General features: G+C 34.7%; 1 pseudogene; it reads left to right on the forward strand.

The window, feature by feature from the left end:
• The first annotated feature begins 7582 nt into the window (after window positions 1-7582).
• On the forward strand, window positions 7583-13167 carry LOC147508277 (protein FAR1-RELATED SEQUENCE 5-like; annotated as a pseudogene).
• The last annotated feature ends 422 nt before the right edge of the window (window positions 13168-13589 follow it).

Here is a 13589-nt window from a genome sequence, read left to right on the forward strand (position 1 = left end):
CCGTTATTTTTTTTTTTCATTTTCTATTATATATTTTGTGATGTTATTTTTTGTATAATTGTTTTTAACTATGTTTTGAGGCCGTGTTAAGAATATATTCGAAATAAGTTAGGTGCTTTATCATAGACACTAAAATTGTATGATTTGTAATAGGGAATTAGTTTCTACAAATCACATATTTTTTAGCAATTTTTTTTTTATTTGATCAAATATATAAGAATTGGAACACTAAAAGTGTTTAATTCGTAATAAGAAATTACCTTTTACAAATCACCTATTTTTTAGCAATTTTTTTTATTTGATCAATTATATAAGAATTGGAAATACACTCAAACTTTCTAAATATAAAAATTAGAAATACACTCAAACTCTCCAAAGAGGTTCCATATACGTGGGATTGTAGGCTATTAGAAAAGACTATTTTTTATATTAGAGTACCACATAGGAGAGAAAAAAAAAAACTAACTCTCATATTAGAGTTCCACATAGAAGAGAGAAAATCCTCAAAGATTAAATTAATGGGAAATAAAAAACTGGATGCAACTGCATTGAACTAACCTCAAAGAAAAATTAATTATAAATTGGAAACATAATACAAATGTGTGGAACTAATCTTAAAACATAATTATCGGAAATCGAAAACCTAATGCAACTCAAGACTTTGTAACGCATCCACAAAATAATGTAATTATTTATTAATTAATTAATTAAATTATTTATATAAAATTCGCTGGACTGGATTTGGGAATGTGGGCCTGATTTCTGGGTCCGAGTCTGTATTGGGCTTAGGTTTCGAACCCAAGTATATATTCATATTTTTCTAGAGAATAGGGTTTGGAGATAAAAATAAAATAATAAAAATGGAGGCAGCTCGTCTCTATATTAAAGCAGAGTATACCTTACGTGGACAGCCACGTGGATGTTGGTTCTTTCGTAGAAAAAACTCAATTACTTTCCTGCCTTCAGTTTCCTAATTCAACGCAAACACTTAATAAGTCATCAAAAAAAAAAAAAAAAAATGCTTAATAGCATGTAATTAATGAGAGAGAGCCTAATTAGATTTTCTTCCCAACTCATTGTTGGGTTCAGCAGCCACGGTAGTTCTGTAGAATCCACTATGTATAGATGATATGAACTACCTAAACAATAATTCTTGAATGGCGAACAATCGGAGCCTATTACTCACTACATTAAAAAAAATCCATTAATAAAAATACGCATGTCCAATGAAATGGTGGTTGCTATCTGCTTCTGCTATTATAAAGACAACTACCAATATTAGTGTGACTGGATAAACTATACACTAATATATACGGTATATGGTATCAAAGAAGTTACCAAAAAAATCTGATGCATGTTTGATCAAATTGAGGAATTTTTTGACCACCGTGTTGTGCTCTCTATCATCTACAAAGTGAAGTTGCGACAGATGAACTTAGGAGAAGAACTCGATGATGATCGAACTTTAGCAAGTTATAACATCAAAGGGGGGTCAGTAATTTACGGTGGTCTTTCGTACGCTTGGGGGATACTTTAGCAAGTTATAACATCGAAGGAGGGTCACTAATTTACGACGGTCTTTCGTACGCTTGGGGGGATGCTCTGTCTTGATCAGGTGAAGCTCAAAGATGATATGAATTTGAATTAACTTGCTCTGTGTAACAAATTAAGATTTGCTAGAACTTCATAATATGATCAGCATATAAAAAATTATTAATGGGGTTCACAGGCCGAAAATTCCAAACAGTTTGAGAACTTTTACAATATAGTCAGAATTGCTTTAGGTATTTTGAGGAGTAGATTAAAATCTCTATAGTTTGATTTCCTTAGGTATATGTTTTTTAAGCATTTATTGTCTCTTCTTTGCATGACTCCCAAGTATATAAAGTGATGCAAGAAAGAACAATAATTCTCATATACACTTTGAGTCTTAGTTTAATGCATCTACTTTGCTCTTTGACATGAAGGATATGTACATTGTCAAACATATTGTACATATAATAAATCATTGTTATGCCAAGTGAATTGTTGTGATTAACACATATTATATTAAAGTTGATTTTGGGGTTTGATTTTGCACTTATGTTTTGCTTGGCTGCTGTCTGATGGAGATGACTAAATATCATGGGAAGTATACAATGTTTTTCAGGAAATATAGGACCGGCCTGATCGATTAAGGGAACTTCTATGAGCACTTGCAACTGATCGATCTATGAGCACTGCAACTTCTTTGTAAAAGTATAAAATCGCTAGAAACCAATCACACTACTATTGTTATGCGTTGTTGAGTCAATTGAAACTCAACATGAATGTACCAGAAAATTATGAATGGCAAGATTTTCGGTGTGTGATGCTTGATTATTATTTTCATGTCTTCATAGGGTTGGGCAAGAATAAAATGTCAGTGGCACTCTCAGAGTTAGTATGTAGGGAGTACTTTGTAGGTTGGAAACTTATGCCGGTTTTATTACCATGACATCGACTTTGTTATCTATTAAATAAATTATACTCCAATGGGAGGTTTTTCCCCACTATGGAGTGGTCAAAGCTAATTACCTTATGATAAAGGGCTGCTATGTGGAACCAAAGAAGCGTGTCATTACTCTGAGATAGTCACTGTTGAAGCAGACCTCAAGATTGGCCTTGGAGGAAATCAAGTTCAAACTCATAGACACGCATGCACTTACTCAATGGGAGGTTTTTCCCCACTATGGAGTGGTCAAAGCTAATTACCTTATAATAAAGGGATATTGTGTGTGACCAAGAAGCATGTCGTTAATCTGATACAGTCACTGTTGAAGTAGACCTCAAGATTGGCCTTGGAGAAAATCAAGCTCAAACTCATAGACACGCACTTACTCAAAGTTTGGCCATGGTAGAAGTCCAAGTACTATGGCTAATTCATGGCTTAGAAATTGCAGAATGTTAACTACCGTTCCGTTTAGTTCTAGCAACTGTTGTGTTTAGTTTGTTTTATGTTCTATGCTTGGGCTTTGATCTTCAGTGATCTTATTTAGTTTTTTGTCATTTCTGTAAAGATCTTAAGTTTTGATCACAATGTGACTTATGAGCAGTCGTATCCATAATACATATATACTATTGAAAAGTTACATACATCCTCTAACTCTAATTTATAGAGGACTGAAATTGAGAGATATCTAAACAATTGGACTTCTTTGGATTGCTTTAAAGTCTCTAATACCTAAGAAATGGAATTGAATATTGGTTTTGGTACATAGTCATCTATATATTGGGAAGTGTAAGTCATCAAGGTTTTTATGAGGATGAATGGATGTAAGAAAACATTTTTTAAAACTTTTAGTTTGCAAAATAATATAGAGAACTACCTTATCACCATTGTGAGTATATCTATTGTGTTTGATAATGAGAATAATTTTGGCAATGATATACATAGGCAACAATAGATCTGAAACAAAACAATAGATGAAGAGACAATGAATTTGTGAATGGTAATCTGATGTTGTTAGCAGGCCTGCTATCATGGTGTTTCGTGGTCGTCCTTTGTCAAAAACCAGATAAATGTTTTCTTATTAGTGGTGGAAAGTTAGTAGTAGATAATCACGAGCCTGACTCTTGAAGGAATAAATGTTATATCATTATCATGATTCTATTTTCAATTTAGTTTTTAATGGCACATGTTGAATGGGTTGTGCGTCCTACTAAACTTTTTGCACTATTGCTAGAAACATAGAAACTCCCATCAAGTAAAACACACTAAGAGTGATGGCCATATAGGCGGGTCGAAAATCTTGTCTATATACTAAAGTAGAGACCTCCAATGAATAATTTTCTCTCTCTTAGGTGACACTCTAATATGAGAGTTAGCCTTTTCTAATAGCCCTTACAATGCCACCATATAGACTTCTCTCTCAATTAAAACTCTTGACTTTTTGAGAAACCTAAAGACCTCCAAATTGGCAAAGCTTTCTATACTGCCTCCGCTTATCTCTTTCTCGAGTCTCGACTTATATATATTTTCTTGATGGGGCATAAAATATTTAATACCTTGATAGAATTAATCTATTTGGAAAATAACCGCCCACAATTAATTAAGGACGGAAAGATTGGTGTGGTTACATTTTGTTTTTAAGAGGCAATGTTTATGAGTTGAGGACTTTTTGATATAAACTTTTACATGGGAAAACATGTATAAACGTCGTCTATTGGGATCCTCATAAATTGTTGACCTTAACTCTTATGGGGTTTTTTTTTTTAATATTCACCACTAGTAATGCATGCATAACCGACGACAAAGAAGAATTCATCAATATTAGTGATGATTATTGAAGATTTTCATTGTTTCAATTATTAGTTTGTTTGTTTACTTAAATTTACACAAAACAATAGTCAATTAAAGAAATTATGTTGTATGTTCAAAAATAGTCTAGACACTATGTTCTATGCATTAATTTTTCTTTAACATGTTATTGTTCTACTCACATTACACGAATCACACATTATAAAAGTGATCCTTGAGGAGAGAGATTGTGCAGATGAAGCAAATTGTTAGTAATGTTAGTAGTGGGTCATTGGGTTTAGTAGCTTATAATCCTAAGAAACTTCTGTGAAAGAGCCATATAACTTAAATTTTTTTCATCAAAAAGTGCTAGACCAAAACTACAATCGGAAATAGATGTCTTATCTGGACTGCATAAGACACATGTGATAGATCGATAGAGTACGTATTGGAACATAGAACACATTTGATCTTAATAGTGTTTCAGGGCATAAACAATGTTCGAATACTGCGATTTATATACTCAAAATACCTAAAAAATCTCAGCCTATACCCGGGCTCAAAATCTAATACTTAGCTAAATTAGCAGCCAAGTTGTTGATATAAATATGATACCAAAATTACCAAGTCGGTTTTTGGCTGAAAGTCATGAGAGTTTAAAAGAAATCCAGCCAGTATTAATGACTTGTAAAATGATTTTGAATGGATCGAAGTGGATGTAGAACTTCACTATTTTAAACACTTGTATAAATTAGCTCTTAAGTTATCTAACAATTTATCATAACTTGACCAATACTTGACCATAAATGGAATGAAGATAGTACTAGAATTTGCCCTAAAACAACCAAGCAGGCAAGCAGCAGATTGGTGTGCCACAGTGCCAGCAAGACTAAGTGCGTGTTAGCTGAAAAAGTGTGCTTTCTAATCCCAATCGGACGTCTCGAGGAATGCAATGTGTACTGTTCAGATTCCAATTTCCAACACATTACCTTTGCTTTGTTTATCAAAAGATTGTTTTAACAAGCAAAAGTAGTGAAAGTAGGTTTGATGATTATGTTTAGTTATTGGTCTTTCATGGTGGTTACAATTTACATGAGCTTCTAGAAAACAAATTATTCTCCTCTTTACTCATCAAGTTTCTTTTAGCAACGTAATTGCTAAGTTTCTGGCACGATGAGATGAGATTCATCAGTCATGGATCTGGGTCCAAAATCCAATGAAACACATCATGCATGATTCACTTCTTGCCTTCCGCAAATACTGTATAACTGCCGAAGGACAGTAGTCCATAGACAAGAGTTTCCGAATCACATATTTGACAAGTAATAAATTGGAAACTTAAACCAAAACTTTGGTATTTATTGAGATATTTTGGCATGTGGTGGTTTATAAGGCATACTCCATGTTGAATTCCTGAAAATCCCACAAAAATCTGCAAAGTATCGGTATATTTCAAATGAAATTGGAGTCTAGGCGACTAGCGGACTAGGTAATCTTAGAACATTATGTCGTGCACTATCCCGATATCTGTAACGATATATCTCATTATATTGTATGCACAACGATTAAATGCCCATAGGCCACTTTGATATTTCAAGAGATCTATAAATGATCCAATATTTTTTTGTTCTCGGATATTTTGCCTAATACAACTAAAAGTCTAAAACCCTAAAGCTAAAACCCGGTAAACCTTGGTTCTTATTAGAGTTTCAACTTTCAAGACACTCTCCAAAGTCCAAACCTCTCTTTCATGGCTTCGTCTGTTCTTAGAAAACCTAACTCCACGCATCTTTTCCGCTTCTCTACCATTCACTTTTGCTGCCGAGGAGAGATTACTAATCACTTTTCTGAATACGGGCCAATCTGCACAAATGCACTAATAACATATTCGGTTAAACCTGATCCACCACAGGAGATTCGCGTAGAGATTATAGGCCCCAATAATGAACCGAAGACGTTATTTGTATGGCAAATGGCACCGAGAAAAAATGGAAAGGATTTTGATTTGGTTTCTATTGCAGAAAACTTGTTGTTAGAATTGTCCAAAAAGATTGGAATAAACCTATCGTATCTGAGTATCAACCCTTTTGGTCAGCAGGTTGCTACGCCCATCGCCCTCCCAGAAGACTACCCTCCCAGAAGACTACCTTTTGACGAGTTTTTAGATCAGTATCATTCAAGTGTTAGCAATAGCATCAGTAGTCTCTCTTTTCAAGAGCTTGTAGAGCAATTCATTCTACAATTAAGTAAGGCTGGAGATGAATCTACAACATTGGAACGTTATCAAGATGCTAGATACCATATCGAACGCTATCTTAAAATGCTTACATATCGTGGGCATGACTGCCTGTCATCCACCATCCAATGTATGGGGAAGATTATCTTTTCAAGAAATGGCCGAGGATTACATTCTGCATTTAATATCAAAACACAAATTTTGGGAACTTGGATCACCGCCATCAACACATATTGAGGATTTAGAAGTTATCTCATACTTCATCTTTGAATATGATAGTAACGTGCCAAATTTAAATATGGAAGAGGTGAAATCAAAGTTTGTAACCATGCACGAGAAGCCGAGTCCGAATTTGTTGCACACTGATATATCAGGGTGCTTGTTAACACTTTTTTTTATTGGTCCACATCTTAATTTCTTCCACCTCAGCATTTGACTTAAAATCAAAATCAGGGTGCTTGTTAACACTTTTTTTTATTGGTCCACATCTTAATTTCTTCCACCTCAGCATTTGACTTAAAATCAAACAAAGATACGAGATAAAGTTTCTCACAACTCATGAGAGGAGAAAATGAAAAACAAAGAAACAAAAGCTTTCTCCTTCCATTCTCTGTATCGTCACTTTCCATTCTTCCATTCTTCAATTTATGTTTCAGCATAATCTAATCGTCACCAATACTCATTCTCATCGCTAAAGGTATCTCCACTCACCATTCCCAACTCTCATCAATTCACATTCCATATTCACCTCCAAAACTATTGTCCACATTAATTAATGGATCACTACTTTAATTTTTTCCTACTAAAACATCACCTTTTAATTTTTTTCAAGCTAGTTTCTTGAAGTGATCATTATTGTAAAATTTGTTTTTTTTTTTGCTCAACATTACATATTTTATTTTTAATAAATATTTTCTTGTTTAAACTTGTTCAATGTCAATGTAAATGAAATAAATATATTTGATATTGATATACTACCTTTCTTTTGTAGATGGATGGTGAAGATTTCCAGGTCCTAGATTCCCTTGATTTTGATGATGATAGTCTAGGAGGCTTTCGACAGAACACAGTTGGGGTCTGATGATGATATGGCAGAGCATGATGAGTATAACTTAGAAAGTAGCATCTTAGTTGATGAAGATCCCAAAGTTGGTATGGAGTTTAACACTACAGAAGAGGCGCACAATTACTATAATCACTACGCAAGAGTTGTTGGATTTAGTGTTAGAAAACGGAGAACAAATAAAAGCGCAACTGATCGAAAGAAGATACTGAGATATACATTATGTTGTTCTTGTGAAGGTACTTATACTAAGATCAAAACTCCAATAAAAAAGAGAGATGAAAGACGATTTAATTGTAAAGCAGAATTTGTTGTTAAGCTTAACAAAAAGGGGAAATATGAGTTGGTCAAGTTTATTGCAGAACACACTCATGAAGTTGTCGCAGCTAAGAGTGCACATTTGATGAGGTCACAGAGAAGTGTTATGTTTTCACAAGCAGACTTTTTTTAGTAAAATGTATTCTTCGGGAATTCGACAATCAGATATATTCAAATATTTCAGTGAAGAAGTCGGAGGAAATGAATATCTTAATTTCACAAGAACTGATCTCAATAACTTCTTTCAAAGACAACATGCAGAAATTCGTAAAAGAGGTGATGCACTATCTCTACTTGATTATTTTAGAGCAAAAAAAGAGGAGAACAAGCATTTTTATTATTCTATTCGAACCAATGATGATAATGAAATTTGTGGGGTCTTTTTTTGTGATGGATTGTCAAGGCGTGACTATGCGTTGTTTGGTGATGTAATGAGTTTTGATACAATATTTAGAACAAATGACTACAACATGCTTTGCGCACCGTTTGTTGGTGTCAACAATCATGGGCAAACAACTATCTTCGGATGTGGTTTGATAGAGAGAGAAAACAACCGAGTCTTTTATATGGTTGTTCACTACTTTCTTGAATGCTATGGGAGGAAAAAAAAAACTGAAGCCATTTTTTCAGATAAAGCTATGGCAATTTCGAATGCTATCAGTGATGTGTTTCCTGGTGTTTATCATGGACTATGTCTTTGGCACATTTACAATAATGCATTAACAAACTTGAATCACATGTTTCGCAAGTGCAATTATGAATTTAATCGCCGTTTCAGAGAATGCATATATGAAGGAGAAACGATTGAAGAATTTCAAGAGACTTGGGCTGATTTTCTCAAAGATTTTAACTTGGAAGATAATAAGTGGTTGCAAGGGTTATACAAGTCAAGCGAAAAATGGGCTCAAGTGTATGCTCGTATTCATTTTTGTGCAGGTGTAACCACGACACAAAGGAGTGAAAGTATAAACAAGTTTTTGAAAGCATTCCTTGGAAGTAAGATGATTCTTCGAGAGTTTGTAGATCAATATGCCAAGGCTATGGCTACTCGTCGTGAATATGAAAAGGAAGAGGACTATAGGACCGCCAAACTGCACCTAGCTTGTGGTCTAATTGGTGCGTGGAACGTGAATGTAAAGTCCCTGAATTTTATACAAGGAAATTTTTATAAATTTCAAGAAGAGTATCAAAAACTAGGGTCATTTAATGGAATTGGTTGAAACTAACGTTTATATTTCAACCGTGGCCCGAACTTACTAAAACTTAACTCCCGAGGGGCATAAGGCACGTTAGAATCTCTATAACACCCAATTTGGCTAAAAAAATTAGTGGCTTTTTCCTTTGTTTAATCGACATTGAGTGGGGTAAACCCTGAAGAATATAGCGATTAAATTTAACGGGTTGGGCCATAATTACCCCCTAAACACCTTAATAATTCAATTCTTCCAAATATATATATATCCAAAATAGGCCCACAACCCGAAATCTTAACCACAAAATTCGCGCACTTCATCTTCCTCAATTTTAAGCTTTCTAAAACCTAGGAGAGAAAACAAAATTCTCTCAATTCCCATCGATTTTACATCAAAATGACCTCAAACCTAGAAACCTTAAACCCAAAATGAGAAATAGTCTCTTGAAAATTGAGCATCAAAGCGGCGAACTTGAGGAATTCCTCTCCAACCGATTCAACCCAAGGAACAACTAATCCCCCAAAACACCCAAAGCAAGTGTGGGGGATTCAAAAGGTTTGGAAAACCTCTTTTCCGTGAGTTTGAATTCGTTTCAAATAAATAGTTAGGATTCGATTGCAAATTGTAATGTTGAATTTGATTGGGTTAGGGGTGTTAAATAGGTACTTATAGAAAAGATTTAAAACATCAGGGTGTAGCCGAAATTCTTGGATTCAAATATCGGTTTTCGAAGAATTATGAATTTCGCAAATCGATAGTGTAAACTCGATTTCGAGTTCATTAGTGGATATAAAAAAAATATTTTAATAATAATTGGAATTGGTTGTTGAATGTCCTATTAGAATGGTTTGGAGAGGATGAGTTGAGCGATATCGGTGGAGCAAAGCTAGGAGCGATTTTGGTGACTTCGACCAAAGGGTACCATTAAATATTCAATCTATTTTAGAGCATTGATGCTAGTTGTGTTGTTTAAAAAATCCCCAAAGCTTTTAGGGCTCGGTGGTGAGTGAAAAGAACACCCACTTAGTATTATTGGATTAAATGTGAATTGAGAGGTGGAGAATGGGTTGTAGTTGAAATTTGGACCGGAATTGGGATAGAATAGGATCCTCGATTGATATCCGATATGAGGGGACTAAACTCTGGCGAAAACGGCGAAGAAGACCGTCGAGTTATGTAACCCCAAATGGCATGTAGCCATCTAATGCCATGACAGTTAGATGGAAATTTACCATGGTTAAATCCTTAAAAAGTAGAAATTCTTTTCGGCGTTACTAGATAAGAATTTTCTCATTAGTTTGATAAACTCTAACGACCGGCGTATACATTTGATGTTATAGAATGATCTCGAGTGAATTTGATTAAGTGGGATTGATTGATTAAGTTCCTTCTTTATGAGGAGAATTCGGAATTGCTAAAGGTAAATCCCCTACATACCAATATATATATCTATATATTTTCATGCATGATTTGAGTTGTTTAAAATGTTAAGAAATAGTTTATATTTACCATGCATGTATATATGCTATTCATGTTTTTGCATTGTAGTTTTCCTCGATATGAACTAACCATATGGATAACTTATGACTCCCAAATGGTTTTCTAGTAAAATCGGGACCGAGGATTGTTTTACGGTTTAAAAGTGAAAAACTGGTTTCCCTGAAAGGTTCGGCAATCTTGTCCTCCCACCTAGTTAGACAAAGAGATGGATTTTGTCACCCGGGTAAAATTACCTCGTTGTTTGTAACTAGGTCGTGAACCCTTCCCATGGTCGTGTTATTTTCTCTTTTGATTCACCAAATCAAACAAATCTGTTATTTACTATGATCGCCCGTTTAGGGAGTCATAGGTTTTCAAAACCACCCATTTCAAATCCAAAACTATCTATATATATCAGTTTTAAAAGAAAAACTAGATATGTAACTAGAATATTTGAAAATAATATATACATGCATATATATAGATATTACTATGTTTATCCTATTTAAAAATTTAAATCATTCTATAAAAATAAGGCTATATTGGTATGTAGGTTCCTACCTTAGCAAGCTCCGATCTCCTCAAGCCCACTTAACTCAATGGGCCCCCTTTAAAGGGGATGCATCACCGGATGTAGTCCTATAATTCCTTTTCTACTTTTCTAGATAACCATTGATTGCAACGCGTGAATTCTTATTAGTATGGTGATTAGCTTGTGTGGGGTTACATGCTTTACCTCGATGAGGTTTAGTGAGCTTAAATTTTCATGAGAGTTTAGTCCACTCTGATGCGTGTCGAGGATCTGATCGAAAGCGGTCGTCGAACGGTTGACCACCGTAAGTTAGGTGACATCCCATTCCAAGTCCAAATTTCAACTACAACCAATTCTACACCTCTAAAAGCTTTTCTATTTTGTGTGTGTTTCCTTATCCCAATCACGACATTTCATCTCCCTTAAACGGTTAAAATCGACAAAATATCGGTGCATGGTTCACATTATCTTGAAATTGACATGAATACCGGTCGGAGTGAACCATTCAAAAATCTAATAGGATCGTGGCAAATAGTTGTATGATGACCTCCACCAACTCTATTTTGAATATTAAAGAAGCATACCGATATGATTTATGCTAACTAGTGATTTATTGTATAGTCCATCCATGAATACTATTATAGAAACCAATGTTTTAAATGTTTTGTATAAGTAGTCTAGTATTGGTTATGTATGTTTCTCTCTGGGCATAGTTGTTTGCTCATCCTACCTAACATTTCTAGGTTTTGAGGTTTCGGGGAGGAGGCTTTCTACCTAGCGAGGAGGGTTATGGGGATTTGGGAGGATTTCCCATGCTCTGACCTAGGGTTTTTTTAAAGGTATTTTGAATTGGGGAAGAAGATGACCTTTGTTATTCTTTTTCAGATATAATGAGCCTAGCTCTTTTCCTTTGGTTGTATAGAAAGAGACTAGTTTCTTTTGTTGTATATATAGAGAGCTAGGTCATTTTGATGTAATAATCACTAATTTGGCAAATCGCGCTTCCCTTGTTTTGTAGTTATATCGCCCATCCCCGTAGTAGTTAAAGTTAAGTTAGTATATATGGTTGTTGGATGTATGTATGGTTGGAGGAATGAATTATAAGATGTCCGGGTTTTATGAAAGTTATGACCAGGAGTTTTTAGGGTTAAAACGCCGAACAAACAAAGGAAACTCAAATTTCGTAGAATCGGGATAAGTGTTTGCTCATCTTCATTCCTTAGGAGTCGGAGTTAAGTGTCCTTGGGTCTCGGGCGTGACGTTGAAATATAAACCCGGCGACAAGAAAAATATTTTATATATTTCAATGAAATTTACAAAAAAAAACTCTTGATCTTAATGGAATAATTCAAGAATTTACATGTTTGTAAATATAGAGTGGAGGAAATAGGAAGTCAGAGAAGGAGTCGTACTCTTACATATAATCAATCAGAAAAGTCAGTGTTTTGTACATGTATAAAGTTCGGGTTTCAAGGAATACTTTGCTCCCATGCTTTGAAATTGTTTCGTGACTTGAATTTTTGTAGTTTGCTCTCCAAGTATTATCTGAAAAGATGGACAAAGAATGTCATTGATGAAGTTGTTTTTGACTCGTATGGAGAAGCGATCCTAAGGGACATTGATCCGGAAGCTGCAACTCGATATAGTGAGTTGTCACATATTTTGCAAAGAATTATTGCAAAGGGTGCGACGTCGAGTGATTTGTGCTTAGTTGCTAAGTCAGAGTTACTACAAGTCGAGGCAAAACTGGATACATTAGCCATTAAAGATGTGAACCAAGGACAAGGATCTCAAAAGAACACACCTGATACACATGGAGTTTCTTTACCCGACATGAATGAGGATGCACAAATTCGAGACCCAAAAAGAAAACCAAGTCGTGGCCCAGCTAAAAGAGCAAAAGGTCCGCTCGAGACTAGACCATCCATAAGGAGAACTTCATCTAAACCAAAGGGTTTGTGCTTACATATCAATGATATTTTAATTATCTATTTGTAACTTACATGACTTTCTCTATTTTTTTGAATGTGAGTGTATCATATAGGTAACCAAGAGACACAGGAGATACCTATTACAGAAGACATATAAGGGGAATTAAATGTGGATAACACAACTAACCCAACTATGGTATGTATTGCTTTATTCTTAGTTTTAAAGTATTGAATTGCTCAAGATCTTAAGATATATGATATATCATGTAAGTCATTTATTTTTTGTATGGGAGGCACATGAACAACAATATAACTTTAATAGATGGAATATCGGAGAAACATCAAATGCTTATCAAGTTCTTGCAGTGGTAAGTATTTTTGATGTCCATTGTAGTATATCAATATATAGAAGATGATTATGAATTCTGACATATGTGTTGTGTAGGATCCATTTAGATTGGGACTTGGGCAGATTCACCAACAATCACATAGCCAAATTTCAAATAACATGGGCGTAACATTAGACATGTATCGACAAGTACTGGTACATCAACCTTCATATGAACACAACCCAAATCA

The sequence above is a fragment of the Coptis chinensis genome, chromosome 3 (genome assembly GCF_015680905.1).
Source record: "Coptis chinensis isolate HL-2020 chromosome 3, ASM1568090v1, whole genome shotgun sequence".
Classification (NCBI taxonomy): Eukaryota; Viridiplantae; Streptophyta; class Magnoliopsida; order Ranunculales; family Ranunculaceae; genus Coptis; species Coptis chinensis.